Source organism: Aedes aegypti, chromosome 2 (assembly GCF_002204515.2).
Source record: "Aedes aegypti strain LVP_AGWG chromosome 2, AaegL5.0 Primary Assembly, whole genome shotgun sequence".
NCBI classification, from domain to species: domain Eukaryota; kingdom Metazoa; phylum Arthropoda; class Insecta; order Diptera; family Culicidae; genus Aedes; species Aedes aegypti.
Window position 1 is genome coordinate 314,568,663 of NC_035108.1, and position 27,056 is coordinate 314,595,718.

The 27,056-nt window shown below is 36.2% G+C and overlaps 1 protein-coding gene across 3 annotated transcripts in view; it reads right to left on the reverse strand.

The window, feature by feature from the left end:
- LOC5573495 (cyclin-Y-like protein 1) overlaps window positions 1–27,056 on the reverse strand; it is a 50,666-nt gene that overhangs the window by 17,669 nt on the left and 5,941 nt on the right. For 2 of the 3 annotated variants that reach the window (XM_021845725.1, XM_021845726.1), the window contains exon 3: window positions 23,703–24,201. The exons of the other annotated variant lie outside the window; for it this stretch is intronic. The gene's annotated coding sequence lies outside the window, so the exon portion shown is untranslated. The remainder of the gene's footprint in view (window positions 1–23,702; window positions 24,202–27,056) is intronic. 3 annotated transcript variants of the gene reach the window in all.

Consider the following 27,056-nt stretch of genomic DNA (forward strand, 5'->3'; position numbering starts at 1 on the left):
ACAAAATCAGGGGCAGACAAAATCGGGGGCTGACAAAATCGGGTCAGTACTGTATTTATAAACACTCCGTGTTTTACGAATTTTAAAAATCATTGTAACAGTCAAATTTCATCATTCTAAAATGATGAAATTTGAAAGAGCCATTCGGGGCAATATGGGCAGTTTTTTCGAACTTCATTTATTTCTTTTTCTTTGAGTTTGGAACAGTGACTTGTATCATGTCTATTGCTACATTTCCTTGTTAGCTTTGGGGTTGCATGCCATTTCAGATGAAATTTCAAGAATTTATACAGTTTTCAAGGGTTGCTCATTCCACCCCATTGGCCAAACCGCCCCGACTACCCCTATGTTTATTTCAATGTGTTATGCAAAAAGAATATGCCGAAACTAGTAGTGACGTAGAACATTGTTTTTTTTTTTTTAAATAACTACATATAGTCGAAGCTCGTTATAACGACAACTTTTATAGTGACAAAAGCTCTCTATAGCGATATTTTTCGGTCCCTTGGGAAATATTTTAATGTTATAACTATTCTCTATAACGACTTTTCTCTATTACGACGGTCCCTTGCGATGTCGTTATAAAAAGTTTCGACTGTAAACATAACATTGAAACCCATATTGCAAAAGAGATTTATGTTTACAAAGCTTATATGGAATAGAAGCATAAAACGAGCACACCAATCGATAATCCATCGTTTACAGGGTAGTTATGGACACGATTGATTTTGAATCCGTCGCTCGCCCTAGTCTCGATTGCAGCTGTCCAGCAAAACACGAAACCCGAAAAAAATCGATTAGGCGCGGCCGCCATTCAAGAAGAGCGGTGGCCTAGATCTGGAGAATGTGAATTTCGGGCGGTTGATCCCATCGCCAATACTATGTTCAAATATAACGTTAGGACGTGGAAACCGTCAACTACAGCCTGATCAACATCTCTGCACCGACGAACGACAAACCTGATGACGTGGAGGACGCGTTCTTTGAAGGCCTTGATATGGAGAGTGCCCAAAAAACGACGTGAAAATCGTCATCGGAGATGCGAACGCGCAGGTCGGAAGAGAGGACTTTTCCGTCGGATCATCAGTGACTCTCCTTACTTCACGCCGTTACCAATGACAACGACCTAGTGACTTTCGCTGCTGCCAGGGGGATGGCTATCAGCAGCACCTACTTTGCACGCAAGGATATTCGGAAGCACACCTGGAGGCATCCAAATGACGATATTTGCAACCAGATAGACAATATTCTGGTAGTTGGCCGACATTTCTCAGATGTCATCGATGTTAGGAGTTTCAGAGGTCCATTGACTCGGATCACTACTTCGTTGTCAGTAAAATTCGAGCGCGGTTATCAACTGTAGCGAATACAAGACCACAGCGAACAATGCGATTCAATATCCAGCGCTTCTCAGCAGACGGTGTTACAGCTGAATACCACAAAAAGCTGGACGAGCGGATAAGTTAGGTCAATGTGAGCGAAAACCTCAACAATCTATGGGATGCAATCCATGGAGTGGTGAGTGAAACAGCGCGAGAAGTGATAGGTACTGCTCGAAGACGCCGCAGAAGCGGATGGTTCGACGAGTAGCGCCAGAGGGTGACGGATGAGAAGAACGTGGCCAGGCATCGGATGTTAGTGTCTGGTACCAGGCTGAACAGAGAGCGGTACAGGGAAGCAAGATCAGTCAAAAAGCAAATCCAACACAGGAAGAAAAAAATAGTACGATGAGAATGTGATAGCCGAGGCGCAAAACTGTATGGAACAGTACGATATGCGACGATTCTATGAAACTGTCAATGGCGTGAGGAGAAAGTCAGCGCCGCTGACAGATAAAACGATGGTGGCTGCCAGGTGGAAAGAGCACTTCGAAACGTTACTGAATGAAGGGAACGATAGAGCATCGGGGAACAGAATGAACATCGACAACGATGGTCAAGCTGTGCAGCCTCCATCAGTAGATGAGGTTAAAAAGGCGATTAAAGAGCTGCAGGCTGCTGGGAAGGATGAGCTCCCGGCCGAACTTCTCAAGCACGGTAGTGAGCAGCTGCATAGAATAATTCACCAACTACTACTAAAAACATAGGAGGAAGGAGTACTGCCTGCTAGCTGGATGGATGGCCTCATTTGCCCTCTTTTCAAAAAAGGGATAGATTGGAAAGCACCAATTACCGAGGAATAACGCTCCTCAATTTGGCGTACAAAATAATGTCACGTATTCTGTTCAACAGATTGAGACCGCTTGAAGAGTCCTCCGTCGGCGAATATCAAGCTGGTTTTCCGACGAAGCTGATTAGACTGATTCGTGCAACGTTGGAAGGATCGAAATCAAGTATACGGGTTGCGGATGATGATATTTTTGAAGTAGTTGAAGAATGTGTGCATCTTGGAAGTCTAGCGTCTTGAGATAATGATGTTATCCGCGAGGTAAAAAGGCGTATTGCAGCTGCGAGGCGGGCTTTTTACGGACTTAGTAACCAACTAAAGTCCCACAGCTTACAGACGAAGACTAAACTCGCGTTGTACAAGACTCTAATTCTTCCGGTAGTCCTGTACGGCCACGAATCTTGGACGTTGCAAGAGGTCGACCGGAGAGCTTTTGGGGTCTATGAAAGTAAAGTGCTGCGAACAATACCCGTCCGTAAATTGGACAATGGCATCTGGCGCATGTCGGAGGAATGTCAAGCTAAACTAATATTCAGCAGAGAACCAGGGAGAGGCCGTCGCCTCCGTGGAAGGCCGCGCACCAGATGGCTTTTTGCAGTTGAGGAGGATTTAAGGTCGCTCAACGTTCAGGGCAACTGGAAGCGAATGGCCCAGGACCGGGTCCAATGGAGAAGGCTTCTTCATTCGGTGTAGATTCAACGCAATAGCAAGGAATTGTTGCCTATCAAGTATCAGGTAGTAATTTTGATACATTTGTAATGATAGAATCTGAATTCGGCATTCAATAGCAGTGTTACGATATGAATCCCATTTAGTATTTCAAGTTTAAGCATATTATTTCATGATGCTATATACTCGTTATTGTGTTCAAAATACATCTATACCTGTCTATTTTCAGTAGTTTTGTATTCATTATCAAAGTTGAGCTTGGGCTTGATTGACCACGCATGATTACTACTATAGTATTGCTATCACCAGATCAGCTGTGCTAGAAATTACGCTTATCTAAAAATTGCACTTAAGGCCTAAATAGTACAAATGTCAAAGCTGAAAAATCAGTTTTCTCTTTTTAAACAGACAAATAAAAAAACACACAGCTCTTTTATTTTTAAATGAAGAAGCTGTGTTTTTATTTTTTTCAATTTGTTGGTTTTAAAGGAGAAAACTGCTTTTTCAGTTTTGATATTTGCTCCATTTATACTTGGACCTTAATCTTGTTCGTTACTCATCAACAGGTGTGGACGCAAGTACATTCTGTACTACTTGGGGTGAAATGTTAGCCTTAAGTGTATGAATAAGCATCAGGTGTGAAGTCAAACGGATGTAAAGATTAGCAAACACTTGTGTGGATTTGTGCATGACACATTGAAAATACATAGCGAAAAGAAGCCTTAGAAATTCTATATACGTGTTTCGTACTTATTTGGACCAGCCAGTGATGACAAAACTGCAATCAGAGATGGGTTTGCCGGTCATAATTTTGTTAGCGAGCTTTAGTTTATTATTTTACCTAAGATTTTTTGAAATTAGCATTCAAAAATAATGAGAAATTTGCGAAAAATCGAAGGAGTAAAGGTCGTCCGTCCCGAAAGGGGCTGCTTGCTTAGTAAGCAAAACTGGTATCCATTAGACCACCAACTCCATCTGGCTAAGATTTTGAAAATGTTTCATCAACTGTTGATAAAATACCCTCCAATTGTCCATAACCATTGGCGAGTCCTTTCAAAAACGCACAAATCCAGAGAAAATGACCATTGTTTATTTAAATTTGACAAATTTATGTAAAAAAGAAACACACTTTCTATCACAATGTTGCATTTTTTCTAGTTTTGAAAAGCTTATTTCTTGTTCTTCGCAAAACAACCGCAGTTAACGATCGAATTCAAGTCAACGGATTCAATGACTTTTTTTCATTATTGACGGATTTCACGCCAACTCGACACGCGATTGGCAGCACCCCTTCAGAATTCAATGAAACTTTCTGGATGTCAAAAGTATGTGAAACTAAGATACTTTGCATACTTTGTTTTTTCAAAATCGATCTAGACTAACATTTGGAAAGGGTCAAAGTTTGTTTTACTTTTTTTAAACCCGTTTAACTCAAAAACGGTAAGACCTACAAAAAAGTGTTGTATGGGGGACTGTCGTAAAATTTCCTGACGTTTTAGAGAAAAATTTAAAAAAAAATAAAAACACATTTTCTACACTGAAAAAAAAATTATTCAAAACTTTAAAGTCGATTTAAAAAAAAACGGCCACTTCAGATTTTGATCATCCTTAAGCAAAAAGTTTCGTAATTAAATTTACTAAAAGTCGCCCATACATTGCAAATTGGGCATATTTTAGAGAAAAAAGTTTTTCTAACATCGAATTTTTTAAGTCCCAAAGTTTTTTTTTACTTTTTTTTATAAACTCGTATAACTCGAAAATGGCAAGACCTACAAAAAAGTGTTGTATGGGGGATTGTCGTGAAATTTCCTGAAGTTTGAGAAAAAAATAATGAAAAAATAAAAACACATTTTCTACACTGAAAAAAAAAAATTCAAAACTTTAAAGTCGATTTAAAATAAACTGCCATTTCAGATTTTGATTATCCTTAAGCAAAAAGTTTCGTAAATAAATATACTAAAAGTCGTCCATACATTGCAAATTGGGCAAATTTTAGGGAAAAAAGTTTTTCTAACTTCAAATTTTTTAAGTCCAAAACTGAAATTTTTTTTTCAAAGATTTTGTTTTAAACCGTCAAATATGATCGTGTTTTCAAGTGATAAATGAGTTTGAATCAGAAAATAGATTGTATTTTTTATTGAGAATAGTTAAAGAACGGAATTATACAGTGATTATGTTTTTTAAATGAAGGCAATCAATGGACTTCGCCTCTGCCTATGAGGAAATCAACTCCGTCTAACAATCCGACGGATTTTTATGGTTCTAAAGGTATCACAACAGTATTGCAAACATTGAAAAGTTACAACCTTATCCATATCCCATTAAATTCTCTTCTAGAAAAAGTTTTGAGAAAAATAACTTACTAAACGTACCTGTGTTAAACGCCAGATGAATAAGAAATAATGAATATGTTTGTATTGTTATCTACCTAAAAAAAGTTGATAAGCTCATAACTCATGATTTTATTTGCAAATAACAGTCTTCTTTTTAACAAAACAAAAAAGACTCCTTAAAACAAGGTTAAATACTGGTAATTAGCGACTTTTCTGAAAATTATAACGCTGCTCAAGGATATCACTGGAATAATTCCCAATTCTAAATTTATCATAAAAAGATAATAAATTGGAAAATGTTAGTTTTATTATAATATCAGACCCATGACACAGTAGCAGTTCAGCTATTTATTTCAAAATTGATAAATTTTGTTAAACAAATCAAAAGTTATTTTTAAGTCGGATGGAGCTGCAGCTCATTATAAAAATAGAAAAAAAATTGCCAGCTTATGTAATTTCAAGAAAATACATGGATTGGAAGCAGAGTGGCACTTTTTTGCCACATCCCACAGCAAAGGCCCCTGTGACGCTATTGGTGGCACTCTCAAGCGAATGGCAAAAAGAGCAAGTCTTGCAAAATACTATGGAAACACAATCGCAACTCCGCGAGAACTATTCGACTGGGCAGTGAAACAAACTGATACATGTATCACCAAATTAAATTTCTGTTATATATCTAATGAACAATATGTTAAAATGTCAGAGGAATTGGTGGAATTGTTTGATAAGGTTAAAACTGTCCCTGGTATCCAAAAATATCATTGTTTTATGCCTACTAGTGATACACAAATTGCAGCCAAACGGTATACCAATTCAGAGGATGAACCAAAAATATTCAATTTATTCAGTAAAGCCCAAAAATAATGTAAATATTCATGTGCAGATACTACGTTTTAGGATATATAGCAATAATAAAAATAAAAACAAACCACGACTTTTTTCATAAGCATAATATTGACCCTTTCCAGACACCTGTTAAGATTGGCTTTGACCAAATAAGAAAAATACGTTCTGTAGGTCTTGCCATTTTCGAGTTATACGAGTTAATAAAAATAAGTAGAAAAAAAAACTTTGGGACTTAAAAAATTCGATGTTAGAAAAACTTTTTTCTCTAAAATATGCCCAATTTGCAATGTATGGACGACTTTTAGTAAATTTAATTACGAAACTTTTTGCTTAAGGATGATCACAATCAGAAGTGGCCGTTTTTTTTTTAAATCAACTTTAAAGTTTTGAATATTTTTTTTTCAGTGTAGAAAATGTGTTTTTATTTTTTTAATATTTTTTACTAAAACGTCAGGAAATTTCACGACAGTCCCTCATACAACACTTTTTTGTAGGTCTTAACGTTTTCGAGTTATACGGGTTTATAAAAAAAGTAAAAAAAACTTTGACCCTTTCCAAATGTTAGTCTAGATCTATTTTGAAAAAAACAAAGTATGCAAAGTATCTTAGTTTCACATAGTCTTCACACCCAGAAAGTTTCATTGAATTCTGAAGGGGTGCTGCCAATCCCTTTGTCGAGTTGGCGTGAAATCCGTCATTCAAAAAATTCATCGCTATTACAAATTATTGTCAAAATGACGTTTGAACGGATGGATGAATATCCTAGCAGTACAGGTTCAAAAATATTGAGTTAGTGGATACTAGGGGAACATGGTCCAATTCGGACCTAGTAACAGTTTTTGACCATATCTTTTCAGCATTATGTACGGCATGAAAAGTTTTATGTTTTCTTGAAACCCTGATTTATCGCGCGGACTATTCTCTCAGAGAGTTTTGTGATATCTCCTACCAGGACATGGCTAGACATGTTTGAACGAAGTTCTGCAAAAGGTCCGAATTGGACCAACCCTGTTCCAATTCGGACCCCCCATGTTCTAATTCGGACAACCTTATATTTTATCGTTTTTTTGCTATGGTAGTTATTAAATAAAACACCGATTTGTTCGATATCAGAGCTTGTTGAACTTCTTCTATGAGCGCAAGCAAAACAAATTACTTCAATGCGTGAAAAATTCCTATTTAGTTCGAGTCAGAACCAGCTCAAGTAAAATGTGAATTTCATTAAAAAACGTGGGTGAAATCTGAAAATAATTGAAAATTTAGTACAGAGAGCTTTCCCTAATTCGATTTTAAACTGTACATTGTGTATTGGATATATCGAGATGTAGAAATTTTTTTTTTCAATTATGGAGCTTTTTGTTATTTTGACAAAAAACATTATAAAAAGCCATTTTTGTTTAAATGCTAGTTAAATTTCAACAAATTTAGAATCATATCAGTGACGTGGTTGGAAAACACGTCTCTCACGCCGAGTACCTGGGATTGAATCCCATCCCCAAGGGTAGTCACGTATGATGTAAAAAGTTATTGTGACGACTTCCTTCGGAAGATAAGTAAAGCCGTTGGTACCGAGATGGACTAGCTCATGGCTTAAAATCTCGTTAATAAAGACAGAGAAAGAGTGTCATGACATGAAAATATCGAGTTGAAAAGGTTAACTTGTTCGGGAAACTGAAGGAGACAGCATCGAATCTTGGGACATCGAGTTGGAGAAGTATCGACATACTTACATTTTAGGGTCAAAGTACGCTATATTAAAGTGATTATTTTCATGTTAAAAAAGCATTATATCGGGTAAGGCAAAGTTGATTGTATTGTTCTTAGCACTCGTAAACGTTTTGTTTTATGTTTCGTATTGCCATACAAATTTGGAACGCAGTATCCAAAAAAGGCAGTGGTATTAATAGAGATTCTTTTCAAGTAGCTGATTTATTGATTTCTTTTTTTCGTGGACTACCGTATTTCATAGATTTTTCGAAGACTTTTACTTTAGGGTTGATGCAAATATTACGTAACGCAAAATATGCCAATTTTGGACCCCCTCCCTCCCCCACGTAACAGCTTTTGTATGGAAATTTTTAAATTTTTGTGTGAACCGTAACACTATGTCAGACCCCCTCCCTCTCCCTATTGCGTTACGTAATATTTGAACAATCCCTTACCGCAACAGGAACAAAGGCACCACCCATCAATATAAAAACTTCTGTGATTTTCTGGCAAGTCGAGAAGACTTTCACGGATTGGAGCTTTTGAAATAGACTTCGTTCGTTGAAAAAGCAAGAGGTCCGTATTGAACCACATCAAAAGGTCCGGATTGGACCAATACACATTTTGAAATGTTCAAACTAGTTGAGCACAAACAGTGCATAGACATTTCAAAACCATATGGTCAGATGAAAGCTTAGGCTTGGGGGATTCGATTATGAAATAACACAGAAAGATTGGAGAATTATTGTCAATTCCAGAGGCTTCGAAATAATGCTAATCGATAGCACACTAGAGCACTTCAAAACAACAAACTAACATAAAAATCAAACGAATGAACTGGAAGGCGTCAAATGTTTTGTGTTAGATCCTAGCCAGACGGTGGGTAGAAAAACGATACACACGATCTTTACAATAGCGCCTGTATTGAGAAATGTTTGATGGTCCGAATTAGACCACCTTCCCCTACTAGATTTTATTAAACAGAACTTTTCAGAAGTAATCCACTTTACTCAATTTCACGCTACAGTTTTCCAGTCATACAAATAGTAAAGCTTTTCGGGGAGGATAAAGACTATGTACAGTATCGGACATACAAAATGCACCAAAGCCGTTTTCCAATACAAAATGGTCAACTTCAGATAGCTATATCTCCAACGTTTCTCAACCAATTCTTTTCATTTTTCTGTGATGGACTACACAATTCCTCAATTTTTGAAAACAATTGTAAAAGTTATGTTAAATCTATTGATTCAAAAGTTACAGATAGGTTGAATTTTGACATAAAAATGCACCAAGACACAAAGTGGTGTAGCAGAAAAACTACGCGCCGTAGCATCTTCAGCCCATTTGTTCATTAAGTGATAAGGACCAAATGCACTGAAGACATCGAAAGGATACGACGCATAGTTTGTCAAATACATGACTTTTCATCTTGGTGCAGTTTTTATGTCAAAATTCAACCTATCTGTAACTTTGAAACCAATAGTTTTCAAACAACTTTTTCAATAGTTATCAAAAATTGAGGTAATTTGTAGTTGACCATTTTGTATGGGAAAACGACTTTGGTGCATTTCATATGTCCGATACTGTATAACTTGAGTTATTGAAGGTCTTAACTTTACTATTTACGGTCAGTATCAGTTAATATGTACTCGTAAATCATTTATTTCACTTCTCTGCATTGCCTTGTGATGTGGTTTGAAATTACATTACAAAGTAAACAAGGAATCTTGCATTTTAACCCTCTTGAAGTCGAACTACTACAAGTATCATTTGCTACCGAAACACGACTTACAAACTGGTAATGTCGTGGGAGAAGCTGCCATGCGATAACATAAATTTGCGATTTTATTACCCATGTTCAATGTACCTATCTCTCTCCACAATGGGACCCGATAGAAAGAAGGTATAAGGCACTCCAATACGACTACCGGCAACTGGAAGACAACAAATGGAATGTTTGTTCGGTGCTTGCTTTACACCATTTGTATTACTAACCACAGTCATTGCGACGATATATATCTATCGATTGGATTGTACAGCGCAGGTGAATCTTCGATAACACTGCTGGAGACAAAGGTGGTCACAGAGTGATATCTTGTTTCGTCGCTATCTCACGTGGTTTGGCGATAAAGTTATCGTGTAGTCAGTCACCAGGCCGTCGACCTGATTTGTGTGGGGCAACGTTATTTTTGCACACGGAATGCAATCCAAGTGTTACAACATCTCGATCAAGCACTTTGTTGGAATGTCATGCCATGATAAAAGTACAATCAATACTGATTAAACTTTTGGCGGGATATTACTTCAACTAGAGTCGTTTTAATGTATGTGACTCAATTGGATTCCTCCAGTAGGTATAGAGTCCAGTATCTTCTTTTTCTATTTGATTTTACGACCTTAAGGGACAAAGCCTGCTTCTCAGTTAAATGTCCAATGAGCAGCTTTCTTTGCCGAAGTTGCCATTTTCACATTCGTATATTGTGTAGCAGGTACGATTATACTCTATGGCCAGGGAAGTCAGGGAAATTTCCATTACGAAAAGAACCTGGACCGACCGGAAATCGAAACCAGACACACCTCCAGCATGGCTTTGCTTTGTAGCCGCGGACTCTAACCACTCGGCTAAGGGAGACCCCGATACTTCGGCTATAAAACACTCAAAATAAGGTGTTTAGCTTCCGTAGGCATGAAGATTATCAAACATTATTCACATGTGTTACTGTCAGTTCACCTTATGTGTATAAGTCGGGAGAATGGTATTCCCAATTTAAATACTAAAAAAAATATTGAGATCAGAGTTTCTCCTTCCGCTTCTGGCGCTCATTGCTCGCTACATCTCATGCATATAATGAGCGGAACGTGAGACGAGGCGCCGTTTTTCCATAATTTATCCTCCATTAGACGAACATTTGGCAGTGATTTATTCAATTTCAAAGTTCGTTCGTCTGGTGCTTTGTCGTTTAGCTTGTTCTAGGTTACTTGTCCATTTTATCCCACCAGAGTCTGACACAGTTACTGAAATTGGAATATGGATTCAATTAACTCAACAAAGTCGAATTGCACTCTTGTTCTCTTAGTCGAAATTTGCTTATATTACAATCCACAGATCTTTTAAAAAATTCTCATTATTTTTTCCACAACACCATCGCGGAAGAAAGACAATTGATTGATAGTAACTACGAGGAGTGCCACTCCACGGTGGTCAGAATTATTCTGCTCGGTCACGATTTGCTCATTTATACACGTTGTCTCCGTCATCGTCTATATCAGCATTCATAGGAACTTCTGGTTCGAAATTAGATCTTGGTACAACTGGTAGCTTTTTGAGTCATGCTAGTTCCATGCCTTTGTGGCAGGCAGTTTGCAACAGAATCCACCACAAAACGATTCGAGGGATTGATGATTGGATGTTGCGTGATATGGGGCTACTAAAAACTAACTACGCTAAGAAAGGCCGACCGGAGCTGGCTTTCGAAATCGTTCAGATGGAACGAACGCTAGTTGATAAAGTTGTTTACGGATTTCACTTGTTGGTACCATCTATCGTGATTCGTGCGGTGTCCGCTTTGGGAGCTATTTATTTTGAACCAAAATACGGCGTCAAATCAGGCTTGCTGGAGTTGGACGGAGAGTTTAAATTCAGATGATTTGATAAACAACCTTCCATGCAGTGGCGAGTGTTGAAATCGAACCATTATGCACATTGCTTCTTATGTTATAACATTCACACGAGGCATTTAAAGAAGGAGAGAAGAATTAGCATCAATCTCTGTCGTAAAATGATTTACAAATTTTTTTAGGTCCCATTCTACAAAAGAAATGAAACCCAATTGTCCGGGTTGTAGATGTAGATGTAGACACTGTCGATACATGTGTCAGTATGTACAGTCAACTCTCCACATCTCGATATCGAAAGGACCATCGAGATAGGGAGAATGCTAGATTGAAAATCATTCCGTTACCAGGAAAATTGAAAACAAATAAACGTAATTTCGTCTTTGCAAATTGTGTTGAATTTCTAGTCTAGTAACCTTTGATAATGGGCATATCGACATGAGAAGAGAAAATCTGGAATGAAAATCACATAAACATAGGGAGATATCGAGAAAAGGAGGATATCGAGATATGGAGAGTGAAAATGCGTGCAGAATGAAGGGACCGAAAAAATCGAAATCGAAAAATAAGCCGCACCCTACCGGCGCACCCTGTGCAGGAGCACTTTGTAGCTATAGAAATTGTAAGCGGCAGTGCTACGAGCTATGTGGAGTAATTAAATATTAACATTTATAAATGCACCAAGACAGCGCACTTTGGAGTTGATATTTCTTAAGTTTAAACAGCGAAAAGATGGAGATGGGAGATCTAAATTTGGGGATGGCGACAGTGACTTCCAGGAAAGTATTACGAAATTCTATTTTCCTATCTTTTTTATAGCTAGGCACCCGTTATCGAAAACATGAATAATGGATGACCACAAACTGTCTTATTGTTCTTTACCTTCCCCTACAAACATAAATAATAAGGTTTTCATTCATAAGCCACCCACGGTATCAATTTTCACTAACATCGCGTTTTTCTCCCATCATTATCCGATGATGGGCACTCCATCATATGCTCGTGTTCAATATTAAGTGCTTTTTTGGCGCTCGTGTGGTATACATCTAGATGCGATGATGCTGGGGCATCGGCACTGTGGAATTGGCACGCGTCACCGATTCGCTTGAACAACAATCGCCGCGGCTTGTGTATGTAGAAACATTCCCTTCGAATGGGCGCCATCCCACTACTATCAGTTCGATGTATTGAACTTGCTTAAGTAGGGTATCTGCATTTTATTTACAATCGGCGAGCTTATTTGAGCCCATTCGGATGGTGCGGCTAAAAAGTAGCGCATAAACAGCCGGATAAGGTCGAACATTTAAACCAGCTGGCGCAGCATCAAAGCTACAAAACCGGCTCCCGATAAGGTGGGAATGCATACCCGAGGAGGAAAAAATAACTCGCAATAACATACTAATACCATTATTTGGTATCATACCATAATTAGGTATTGTTCAGTTGTCAATACCACAATTTGGTATTATAATGGTATTGGGAAAACTGTTTAAAAAATAATCAATAATACTTCATTGAGGTATTTGACAGCTATTGAGGACTGCTTGAGGTATTGAACTATTATTGAAAAATTTCACTTTTATATGAAAATCCATCACGTATTATTTTAGTATTACAATATCTGATCTAATTATCAGCTTGGTATTTGTAGAACATGCAGAAGGTATTATTTGAGGTATTTTACCTCTTATGCAGGGCTCATTCATACCTCATTCAAGTTGTAGGTATTGTAAATTATCAGGTATGGAATATCTCAGTTTGGTATTCAGTAGTTATTTTCTTCTGCTCGGGTATATATTGAAAAACTCGACTGTTTTTAAGCTTTCAAATCGCATTATTAGGTGATTTTTCTGTCCAATGGGAAGAATATTATAATTCGTAGAAGATTAACTCGTTTTTTTGTGTTCATTATAGTTTATATAGAGGGAAAAACGACAATAAAACTTCAAAGCCGTTTTTTTCCTTCAAAGCATTCAACCCGATCATATAGAAAATTTCATCTTTTCACTTTTCTATTTAAGTGGCCTAAACGCAAATGAGTGTAACCGACACTTTTGATCGAGTTTGAGTTATGTATGCTGAAAATTTACTGTGTTCAAGCTTTCCAACTGTATTTTGTAATCCGTAATCCGGGGTAACATTGATCAGTGGGGTAACACTGCAATGACATCGCAATGACCCTCCTCGTGAAAATCTCGAATAACCATTTATCGACGAAATATTTTCAAAGCATGAATGGTGATTCTCTTGGTTCTGGTCATGAGCTAATTAACAATGAGGTTTTTGCGGAAATTAAGTTGCGTTCATGCGCAAATTTTTCAACTTTTGGAAACAATGTTTTTTAGGATTATGGATAACACGATCAAAGAATCATGTCTCATATGAGTTCTGAAAACGATATGAGCAAGAAAAATGTGGTTGTTACTAAAAATAGCATCGCCAAAGACGATTCTGTTGTCAAAACTTTCATAAATATGTTCAGTTAAGCATAATTAACAAATTATTATAAATAATGCAGAAATTCCTTAAGAAATATACAAGCCAAGGTATTTTTAATTTTAAAATAACTCAAAGAGTAAATGACTTGTAAGAATTTGGCCTTCATATTCGGCTTTAGGGACCATGGTTTTAGTAAATAATGATAATTTAATTTTACCCAACGTTGTTTTCATGGGTGATCAATGTTAATCCATATCAGCTAAATAAAAGAATCACTTGAAACATTTTTTAAACATGCTTTTAACTTTCAGAAAACAAAATACAGCATAGAGACACGAGCAATGAGTGTCAGTTCTTGTTTTATAAATATGAAAGTTGCAACATATACATCTTCAAAAGATTTTTTTAAAGAAATATCCACCCACAAAAATGATCAATGTTACCCCGGATTACGGAAATTCGTAGCTACCATACATTTTGTATGAAATGTAAAACTGGAGGAATAACTTCAAACTCGTTTATCTCAAAACCCGAATTTTGTCACGTACACCATTGTTTCTAACGCCCTTAATTGTTTTAATTCAGTCAAAAAGAACCAAGCCACTAGTTGATATAATGACAAACACGGTTTTCTTAAATTTAATATGGAATGATCCTATTTTCATTCCAATTATAAATAACGAGAGCAAAAGTTCTATCAATAATTACAATTTTGCCTTAGACAGAGTAAGGCCACTTTTGCTTTAATTTTCTTTGATAGCGAGTTTTTACAAGTTATTCGGCTTTATTGGCATCATTTTTTCGTTCCAATTGATCAAATTTCTCTCTTTTTTCTAGGTTTTGAAATTAAGATTTTTAGCTACAGCCAAAGTTGTGAAATATCCTGGTTTTATTGATGTTTTTATTGATAATGACATGAAATTCAAAGTATGATTTATCAAACTTTTTTTGTGATCTAATTCACCAAGCATGCAAAATAAGGCTTAAATTGTCTATCTAGATAGAATTTAGTTGTATTGCAAAATAAAATTAAGATTAATATCAATGTTTTCAACATGCTTACAGTCTCCACACAAGATTCTTCGTTTCTCTTATATGTCAAAATATAATACTTTTCTGAACCACCAAAAAATAGCTTTTGAACATCGAAAGTATTATGATTTTTTGATAAGCATTGTTATACACAAAGTTTGAATTCTGTTGCAAATGAATGCCATATAAGCTGGTAAACTGGCATGCAAGTTGGCTGATATAGTCAAATATTGCATTTTCAACAGTCAGGAACTCAAAAACTAGACGTGCTTTGATATTTTTAAAACGACAACGGAAGCAATCTTTAATTAAGTAAATAGCGGTAATTTGGTGATTGAGACAAAAAAGTGTTCCTCGGTGTAATCTATTGATTCTATTTAGGGTTTATAATAAATTTCATTACGCTAAAAATTACCATTTTTTAAACTCCGCCACCTCTTTGTAACACATTTTGTATGAAATTTGTGAATGACCCTTTATTAGAAGTTTTATTTTTTTCTAGTTGCCGCACTAGTATTTAAATTCTATGGAATATATTCAAAGTTAACTCCAATCCTTTACTGAATTCAAAAAAAACTTTATCAACTTCGGCATACAATATAGAAACAAACTGACTACCTTGTCATAAAACAATTTCCCTTACACTTTAACCTAAGTAGCATTTTAGCTGAGTAACAGTTTATTCGACTAAAATATACTCATTTTAGCTGACTAAGCTGTTACTCGGCTACTAATATTACTTGGATAGCATTGCAAATATGTTTAAATTTTAGAGTTCTGATAGGAAACCAATAAACTCTTTGAATTTAGCAGTACACCACAGATTTAGCAGTTTTTTTTAATTCCCATACTTTTTAGAAACTAGTTCGAGAAGAATTAAAAGCTTTTGGCTTGAAATTCATGACTTTTTGTAAAACATTAAAGGATATTAGGGAAAGTGTACCAGTTATGGCCATAGTGGTTCCCCCTGGGGCCCAGATAGCCGTAGCGGTAAACGCGCAGCTATTCAGCACGACCAAGCTGAGGGTCGTGGGTTCGAATCCCACCGGTCGAGGATCTTTTCGGGTTGGAAATTTTCTCGACTTCCCAGGGCATAGAGTATCTTCGTACCTGCCACACGATATACGCATGCAAAAATGGTCATTGGCATAGTAAGCTCTCAGTTAATAACTGTGGAAGTGCTCATAAGAACACTAAGCTGAGAAGCAGGCTTTGTCCCAGTGGGGGCGTAACGCCAGAAAGAAGAATAAGAAGGTTTCCTATTTGGCCATATACAAAATTTGGATAACTTACATTTTTAATCATTTTCAATATTTTAACATCAAGATTTATGCTTTATTTTACTGCTGGAACGCAAAAGATTTTTCAAAATGTAAAGGCATTCAAGATATCACGTATGGCGAAATAGGGAACCACTGTGGCCATAACTGGTACACCTACCCTAATTGGTCAACCTATACTGTAAAATTCAGATATGAGGAAAAGAAAAAAATCTACTCGAATATTCAAACGGAGACTTCACCGCTAGAAATGTATGCCTAAAGAGAAAATATTGAAAAGTATAATGTTTTTCGTTCATATTTTTGGTTACTCGGAGCGTCTAAGGTTTTTGCTATCAAACAAATAAGCCGAAATCTTTTCTTTTTTTTACATTATTTACATTTTGAAATATGAACTTATTTTAAAAACTATGTCAGTGTGCGGAAGTTTTAAGGTTAGTGAATACATTTGTAACAGGGAAGGAAAGGATTTTTCGGAATTTCTTAAGCTACTTAGACTATTTTTTTTTTTCTGTTCGGAACATAAACCACTGCGACCAATATTTGATCTATTGTAGTATATCCCGTGTCCTTTGTATAGTGCATGTCGTGTTACTTTGTCACTATCGAGAAGTGATAAAGTATTCGTTTTTTTACAGTTGTCATTCCTAACTTGATCACAGGAAAGGATTCTAATTGAAAGGTTCCGCTTTTTAAACCCTTCGAAGGGTGTGGTGGGTACACTCTCCGCAGGCGCGCCCCTTTATCAGTCAAAATCGGATCCCTTGATAAAGTCGGGAAGTGACACCGATATTGTCCATGCATCAGAATCCTAGTCCTTACTTCTTCAAACTAGAGAACAATAAATAAAAGATTAGAAAACAACTTGTTGATTTCGACTCATTTTTATCCTTGTCTTAAGGTCATTCTCGGCTACTGGAAAACCGAGACTTGTCACTTTTAACAAGGTTTGAAATGTAACAAGGACTAATATTGTTCCTTTGATTACTATAGCATCCTGTTCTCTTCGTTTGAAGCAGTCAGGACTAGGTTTCATTGGTAGATCTTTACCCCATAACGCACCACGAAAAGGTGATCTACCCGCGTTACTTAGACTACTAAGCTGATGAAGCTTGAAGGGACATGATGTCCAGATCTGTAATGAAACTAAACAGAAACGGTTTGTGGGAGACACGACGAGAATATAACAACTTTGTAGAAGACATGACAAATGTTAAAAATCTTCGTAATACTATTTCGTGTACATTCTATTAAAAAAAATCGTAGTCTTTTACAAGATTTTTTTTACATTTTTCATGTCTTTTACAAAATTGTTAGATATCTTAAAACGCGTGTTTTTGCTTTGTTTTTGCGTGTTTTAAAGTAAACGAATTATCGGTAGAATTCGTTTTAATCAGGCTTATTTGTTTGATAGCAAGAACCTATGAAAAGACGCTTCTAGATAAAAGTTTTTATCAACTGCCGAAAGGGAAGATATAGTACTTTCATGATTTGTAAGAGTTGTCTGCGCCATTTTGCGCCGAAGGCAGTTATAGAGGTCTAAACTATCCCTTGGGAAAAAGTAATTCATAAATAACTTAGTTACTTCAAAATATATCACATACAACGACATATGTCTCAAAAACTATAAAAAGATAGAAACATCGTGTCATCGACAACGTTATTTCAAATTGACAATCCTACAACTTTGCCGAAGACACCATATGTTTAAATAAGGGGTCTATTTTATAAGTCAAGTCGATCAAAATGAAAACTAATGTAGTGTGACAACTAATAATGGATGTGATATCCGAGGAAATAATGTAAACTTTAAAATAAACTATTTTGTTGGAAATCCCTATCATTCTCTAACGACTACTACAACGGCTCAATTTTATGCACAAAAACTATTTTTATCACTCTTTTTATATTTTTCACTTATATCAGAGTTCGGAATCTTTCAATTTGCGCCAAATTTGTTGACACCGAATTCAAAAAAATCATTCATAGGACTTTTTGTTATTATGTTATGAATTTTTGTGCTAAGGTAACACAGCGTAACAAAAATGACATGTTTGCGTGTCTCAAGAACCAAATTATGTGTCTCTAGTAGATTTGGGGCTGCTGAATCTGATGCCGTTCTCAGAAATGTTCCAGCACGTCACAATTTTTAGCTACAGGTCGCCAAAGTTGTACAAAACACTGCTTTTATTAATGTTTACATGAAATTTAAAGTACAATCTATCATACTTTTTTGTAATCTAATCCACCAAACATGCAAAATAGAACTTGAACTTTCATTTCAGACATAATTTTTAACTTTTCCGTATCGAAAATAATACAAACATTGATGATAAGTATTGTTATACACATAAAGTTTGAATTCAGTGGCAAATTAAGCCAATATATTACCTTACAAGCTGGGAAACTTGCATGCAAGTTGGCTGAAATAGTCATTTTTTGCATTTTCAACAGTCAATATCTCAAAAACTGGACGTGCTATGATATTTCTGAAAACGGCAATGGATTCAGCAACCCTTAATTAAGTGAATAGCGGTATTTTGGTGCTGGAGACAAAAACGTGTTCCGCAGTGTAATCAATCATTGGTACCAACACCCTATTTATTTTTTTTTTGTATTCTCTAAGAAACTACGACACATATTACTGCTCTTATTACTTATTGCAGTTTTTCATGATTGTCTCCGAGAATTCTATCAATGACCAATTCAGGTGTCAGGTGGCTTCATTCAGATATTATTCCAACGAATTTTCGAGGAATTCAATTGGTAATTCTTCTTATGGCCTTCCAAAGTATTGCTTCAAAAATTAACCTCGGCAGCTTCATATTTTACCGCAATAAAAATATTCAAACCTCGATAACTTTTTTGTTTCTCGATATTTTTGCACCATTATTCCACAAGTTTAAAAAAACTCTTCTTGTTTTAGAATAGGTGACAATATTGTTCATTGGTCAACTAGATCCTAAGATATTCCAAAATTCCTTGGGGGATCGACGCGTAGCTATAGCCCACGTAAATATCTCAGGCTACATATTTAAGATCTTAAAAACTTAAAAAAACATCATATAGTAATTTTCAGATATCTCCAAGAATACTTAACCGATTTGTATGATTTTTTCCGAGTAGCTCCTTATTAGCTTGCTTTGCGTAGCCGACATTTTATTTTTTGGTAAAATGACGTTAAACAAAATGGCCGCCAAAGAATGTCGGTCCCCTAAAGAACATTGGAATATCTTTAAAACCAGATCACCTTTAACACCTTTTTTATGTCGACACAGATTCTCAAACTAGAAGAGTTTTTTTGAGAACTTGTGAAAAAAAGATTCAAAAATATGGAGATATAAAAAAGTTATCAAGGTTTGTATATTTTTATTGTGGTAAAAAATAAAACTGGCGGTAGAGGGGTTGAAGATACATTCATGAATTCAACTCAAGTACATCGACATCGCGGATTCCATGTACTACGATTTCAACAAAACAAACTTTATGTCTATGAACAGCTTTCTTCTTGGAATCGACTGGGAATCAATTCTGGCAGATAGTGAGATCAGTTCAGTAGTGAAAACTTTTTCCAACGTTTTGTTGTATGCTATCGATCGTCTTACACCAAAAAGACAAAAACGGTCGAAGTCTTATCCTCCATGGTCCAATCCTCATCTAAAACGGTTGAAATCTATCAAAAGATGCCATCTTAAAAAGTACTCCAAGCACCAGACTGATTTCTTCAAGTTACAGTACAATGCATCAAATAGGATGTACAAAGACTTGAACGATCAACTTTTCTCCGATTATCAGCAACGCATGCAACTCGATCTGAAAAACAATCCTAAAAAGTTCTGGAGTTATATCAACGACCAGCGCAAAGAAAGCGGTCTGCCATCTTCTATGAAACTCGGAAATGTCGAAACATCATCAATCGCTAGAATTTGTAATCTTTTCCGTGAACACTTCTCAAGTGTGTTTATTGACGAGCTACTAAACGATGATGAAGTTTTGAGAGCTGCTAATAATGTACCTCACCACTCATCATGCGGTCAGCACCCTACAGTCACAACTCAAATGGTGGAAACAGCATTATGCAAGCTCAAATCATCTCCGAACCCCGGCCCAGATGCAATCCCATCCATCATCCTAAAAAGGTGCTCATCAAGTCTGTCTGCCCCACTATCATCCATTTTTAATTTGTCGTTAAAATGTGGAACGTTTCCCAGTCACTGGAAAGATTCATTCGTATTTCCCATTTACAAAAAAGGTTGTAAACGTGACGTTTCTAATTATCGCGGAATTGCTGCCCTGTGTGCGGTCTCAAAATTGTTTGAACTGATAGTTTTGGAGTTCATTACACATAAATCTCTGAGACCCAACACGGATTCATGCCGAAGAGGTCCACTACAACTAATCTGTTGTCATACATATCATTTGTTACTCGCTGCATCCAGGATCGACTTCAAGTAGATGCAATCTATATTGATCTCTCCGCTGCTTTCGACAAAATCAACCATAAAATAGCGGTCGCTAAACTCGAGAAGCTGGGATTCAGTGGCGCTTTCCTCTCATGGCTTCGGTCTTATCTCGTTGGTCGTACAATGTCCGTTAAGATTGGTGACTGCATCTCATCACCTTTCTTTGTGTCATCTGGCGTTCCTCAAGGTAGCCACTTAGGACCTTTCATCTTTCTTCTCTACATTAATGATGTTAATTTGTCCCTCGAGTGTTTTAAACTGTCTTATGAAGATGATTTTAAGCTGTATAATGTTATAAAATGCGACAACGATACCGCATTACTACAAAAACAACTAGATGTCTTCGTAGTTTGGTGCAAGAACAACAAAATGATTTTGAACGCGTCTAAATGCTCAAGCATTTCTTTTAGCCGTAAGCATACCATCACAGAATTCAATTATCACATAGGAGAAGTTACTCTGAACCACGTGAAGTCGATAAAAGATTTAGGAGTTATGGTAGATTATAAATTGACATTTAATGATCATATTTCATATATTGTTTCGAAGGCATCTAAGAGTCTAGGTTTTATATTCCGCGTTGCCAAACACTTCTCTGATATTCACTGCCTCAAATCGCTTTACTGCTCTTTAGTACGCTCCGTTTTAGAGTATGCAGCAATTGTGTGGGCTCCTTTCTACCAGAATAGCATTCAACGCATTGAATCCATTCAACGCAAGTTTTTGCGGTTTGCGCTGCGGAATTTGCATTGGAGAGATCCTTTGCATCTTCCTAGCTACATTGACAGATGTCAATTAATACATTTGAACCTGCTATCCACACGTCGAGACGTTTGCAAACTTCTTTTTGTATCGGATTTGATTCAATGTAGAATTGATTGTTCAAATCTTTTAGAAAAATTGAATTTTGATATTCATATTCGAACTCTTCGGTCTCATCTCTTTTTCCGATTACCCACAAATCGGACCAATTATGGTTATCATGAACCTGTGATTAGCATGTGCCGACTGTTCAACCAATATTGTAATGTTTTCGATTTTCATCTTTCCCGTCCTGTTTTGAAGCATCGGTTTGTCCAAATGTTAGGTGTTTAATATGTAGATAAGGAAAAGTTAAGTTAAGTTTTATTTATGTATCATTGAGAATTGTAATCTGTTGATACGAAAAGAAGGGTAGGTTTTGTGCCTATTTGAGAGAGAGCATTAGTTGACAGCTCAACTCAAACGGGTTTTTCCCTACTCCGAAAAAATAAACAAAATAAACCTGGATTTTACTTCCAACAGAAATTCATTCAAAGATTTTTAAAGAAATAACTTAAGGAAGTTCGAAGTCCTCCAGGCAGAAATTTATCCAGTGATACTTATTTCGATTTCCCAATGATTTCCTCCAAGATTTTCGTTTATTACATTGTCAAGAAATCAACCAGTATGTTCTCCAGAGATATCTCCAGGGGTTTCTTATGATTTTCTCTAGGAGGATAAATAAGTATTTCTGAAGAAAATTCTGAATTAATTTCTGATATAACTTTTGTACAATGAGAACTGCTTTTAGTATGTCATACGCATAATTTGTACTTGGTATAATCTGGAAATTCAGCAGTTCCAAGAAACATTCGTAAAATATACATTTATTATTTCGTAGATGAGCGTTATCGTATTTTTATGCGTTTCCACTAATGCTACTTGTACTGAATAACAATCATTTAGTATTACCAAATTAACCGTTTGCTTATCTAAAACATTCGTTGTATTTGTATTGTTATCTTGTATTTCATCCCAGCCTAGCGTATCTCTTGCGAAATACACGAACAAATTTCGTCAAATACACTGAAGCACCCATGTTTTTACGAAATATTCATACATTGAGTTTCAACGTTTATTTTTCTTCTTCATGTCATTAAGTCGCTACAGACAATGCCTGCTTCTCAGCTTAGTGGTCTATGAGCACTTCCACAGTTATTAACTCAGAGCTATCTTAGCCAAAGTTGTCATTTTTGCATTCGTATATCGAGAGATGCTGGACCAACCGGGAATCGAACCCAGACTCTTACGAAAGGTTTAGGGATGTCTTCAGGGAATTATCAAGAGAACTTTATAGAGATGTTGGAGTAAAATTCTAAAAAAATATCTATCTAAAGAAAATCATGAATTAATGCCTTTCTTAGCCGAGTGGCTACAAAGCAAAGCCATGCTGGAGGTGTCTGACTTCCCTGGGCATAGAGTTTCATCGTACTTGCTACACGATATACGAATGCGAAAATGACAACATTGGCAAAGAAAGCCCTCAGTTAATCATTGTGGAATTGCTCACTGAACACTAAGCTGAGAAGCAGGCTCTATCCCAATGAGGACGTAACGCCAAGAAGAAGAATAATCTATGATGAAACTTCTGTAGAAATTCCTGATGTACTCCTACAAGGGTCTCTGAAAGAACTCCTGAAGGATTTCCTTAATAAAATTCTGAGAATTATTGAGAAAAATAATAAATCTAAACCTTGAAAAAAAAACTGCAAGATTTTCAGAGAATGCTATTCTAGTCAGGTATGTTCAAATGTTTACCTCTTACTTATTATTTATGATGTCAAATAATTACAAATAATTCAGAATTAGTCTTTAATAACCCTCCTACGTAATATTTCCAATAAATTATTAAGTAGCTGTTGAATCATGCCTGATTAATAATAACTCGTACATAGATTGTGGTATCAGAAATTGATTCATACCTACGGTAACGACGAACGACGACAATTTAATGAACCATCGCTTTTGTAGGTATACTTGCACGCACGTCACACGATTATTGCTAACGAAATCATTGATCGGTATCACGGTGAAGGTGAGTCGAGCAATAAATTCATTCGCAGTGCGTCGATAGTTCAATCGACTCTGGGTTTTACAGATAAGATAGACGGGTGCATTTGAAGAGGAACATGTTTTGCTCTGTTAGTAATATTAATTACAAATTGAGGAACTTTCTGAAGTCTTGTTATGAGATTTGTAATAAGTTTGTGCTGTTTAAAGCTAAGTATACAGAGAAAAGCTAGGCTAAACATTCGAGATAACCTTGGTTTTCTAAATAACTCAAATATGGACTACATGGTAATAAATATGAAACTATAGAATAATCATTATCATCGCAGGTTACTTACCGATAGACAGTTATATTGCTGATTGATCCTTCAAAGTTTCCAGTGTTTCGTCTGAGGAAATCCTCAAAATCTTCTCGATGGAAACACAGCCACAGCAAGCACAGCTGTGGCAATTCGCTTCGAACGGGCTATCTTTGTTATTCCCTATCTTCCACGCCCAACACTGTCACTAATTCGTCGCACTTGCAAAAGCAATCTTATTTTCCATCATAGGTACTTCTCGTCATTCCAGCATCATGATCATTTTCACTTATAGCTAGCTAACCAACACTCAACTCACTGCTCAGTAGACGTGTCGGCTATCTGAGACTTTCTTTGCTTGTTTGGTTGGAACTATTTCACCAGATTGCTCACTAGCACACTCCTCTCGCCGACTGATTCCTCAAACTTATCCACCATTTAACCTGGATTAATTGCTCGCAAACCTAATCTGAGCAGTGCACCGCAGCACACTTTCTGCAACGATGACGGACGACGACGACGACGACGGCTGGTCCTCCTATGAGGTGTTACAGAGAAGATGAATTGTTGGCGACTGCATTTAGGTTGCCGAGCGAACGATAGATGGGCACCACGAAGTTTGGTGGGCAGTTGCATGTGGCGCACAGAAGAAACTGGAATTTGGGTGGACCTATCAGGTGTGCATTACATGTGGAATGGATCCAGTTCAAAAGATGCGTTTTTTATTAAATGGTTTTTTTTCATAGTTGAAATATGAAATTATGTTCTGTTTGGAAATGTTTAATAAAGGTAGAAACACCTGTTTTGGTCATGGCGCCAAATTGTAGCCTTCTTCTTCTTGGCATTAACGTCCTCACTGGGACAGAACCTGCTTCTCAGCTTAGTGTTCCTTTGAGCACTTCACAGTTATTAACTGAGAGCTTTTTTGCCAATGTTGCCATTTTTGCATTCGTATATCGTGTGGCAGGTACGATGATACTTTATGCCCAGGGAAAACTAGAAAATTTCCATTACGAAAAGATCCTGGACCGACCGTGAATCGAACCTAGACACCCTCAGCATGGCTTTGCTTTGTAGCCGCGGACTCTAACCACTCGGCTAAGGAAAATCCCAATTGTAGCCATAGTGTATTATACTGTCGTTATACGTATAATTGTCCATTGCTGGTTCTGTTTTACTCATAATCGGCGTTGTTTGAACGTCGAATTAATTAACTTGGCTCACGTGTGACAAAATAAAATAAAACATTTTAAATTGTCATACTAGCGACGCTATCTCCATAAAATACAAAACTGTATATACCATCAGTGCACCAGTATCCGCTCATGTACCAGTAGCCCGCTCACACCGAAAAGAGATAAGTTTAAACAAAATAAATATGAAAACTATAGCCACTAGACGATTCAAATCGACAAATTGAATTATACTGAGGACAATCTTTTGCGTATTTACGCAAATTACCTCACTTTTAAAACGCGTGAGCGGGCTACTGGAACATGAGCGGATACTGGTGCACTGATGGTAGTAGAAAATTGATCAAATAACATTTGAAATCTCATAATTTCTACACGAAATACCCTTGAATTGTCTTTCTTTAAACTTGGTTGGCGAAATCATAATGTTTCATACATCGAAAACTAGCTTTTAGATCCGCCAAGATAATGGCGACTTCCCCAGGGGGCTGGGTATTCAGAACATTCTGACCAGTGGCCAAATCATCCAATAACCCTTAAACCGCCCTTCTTTAGATTTAATTTGTTTAAACACGATTTAAATTTGAAAATTTATTAAGTTTAAACACCAGCAGAAGCGAAGAACTGGCAATCAATACGTGATATTGGCATAAGACATAAAATATCTAAAAATAATAAGGTACCGTGGGGTAAGTGGATACAGAAAAATCAATAGTCAATTTCATTGTTATGTACAGCTAACGTGAATAATGTAATTCAAACTTTTTTCTGTGGATAACAAATGAGGGACTAATATACTTCAAATCATTGATTATTTCGGGTTTTCTGATTGTTATGTATTGAGTATGAGGGACTTAAAAATTTGCGCCAAATGATCCACTTGCCCCACCATGGTGGGGTAAGTGGATCACCAAAAGAAAAAAATCTGTTCTCAAAACAAATGTAATGTAATTATGTATAGTAAGAATGATATTACTCTCGTTTTTATTATTAGTGCTAGTAATGATACATTTCAATACTTTAAAATTAAAAAGTATCTTTATTTGATCAAAATATATTAAAAAATATGTATACATTAGTTTACACTAATTCGCACAACAAAAAAACATTGTAACTAGAATAATTTGGAGAAAATTCATCCATTTATACACATAAGTTATACAGAAGCATTGTAGGATTATTCCTAACGATGTTTTTGATGAACACTCGTAGTTTGAAAATATTAGTTGCATTTATTTTTGAATAACAAACTGAAATCTTTTTATTCTATTTATGAATACGTTTGTATCATCTGTCTAGAATAATTTATATGGTCAGATAAGGTACGGCAATATGCTTTCAATTGGAGAATTAGTATATTTAGCACTTTTGCAACTCAGCATAGATAAACCACGAAAAGTTTTGTGTGAGTTTTGAAATTATTATTTTTTTATTAATTTTTTTATACTAGAAAGGTTAAAAAAACTTTTAGGTGAATTAATTCAAATTCTCTATGGTCAATTTGACAAAGTTAAGCTGTGAATGAAAAAAGTAAAGGAAAACAACATTTGCGACTATTAAAACTTATTATAATTCTCGTATGCATTCTGCCAATAAATGATAATAATACTTGATCCACTTACCCCACCCCATTAAAAAATAGGGGTAAGTGTACCGTTTACAATATATCTGTATTTATTTATAAAAATCACATATTTTTCATTGTGATTCATTCAAATAGAACTGAAATGTTCACCTTGTGTCGAAAAAACTAATAGAATTCGATTTTAGACAGAGATACAATGGATTTTTGAATTATGGAAAACAATTTTCAAATTAATCAATTTTTGCAACTAACAAGTTTGCTTGTGTTAGTGTGCGTGTAGTACCAGTTTTGCAATAGTATCAGTGTGGACGTAAGAATTTAACCTAAAACGAAGCAATGGTGCGAAAACATTCAACATATTCAAGTATTTATGCTTAATATTGACAAATGATCCACTTACCCCACTGATACACTTCCCCCACTGTACCTTATCGAAATTGTATGTCTAGAACTTCTGAATCATATCAAAATTTAATGTTTGCAGATCTAAAGAATAACTAGCTGCTATTGGTTCATTCTTTGAATAGCTCAATATGATGTGCTAATGTGGTTACTGAATTTTCAAGTCCTAGTGGGGTTACCCCAGTACTCTCAGAGACAAATTCGAAACTGGTG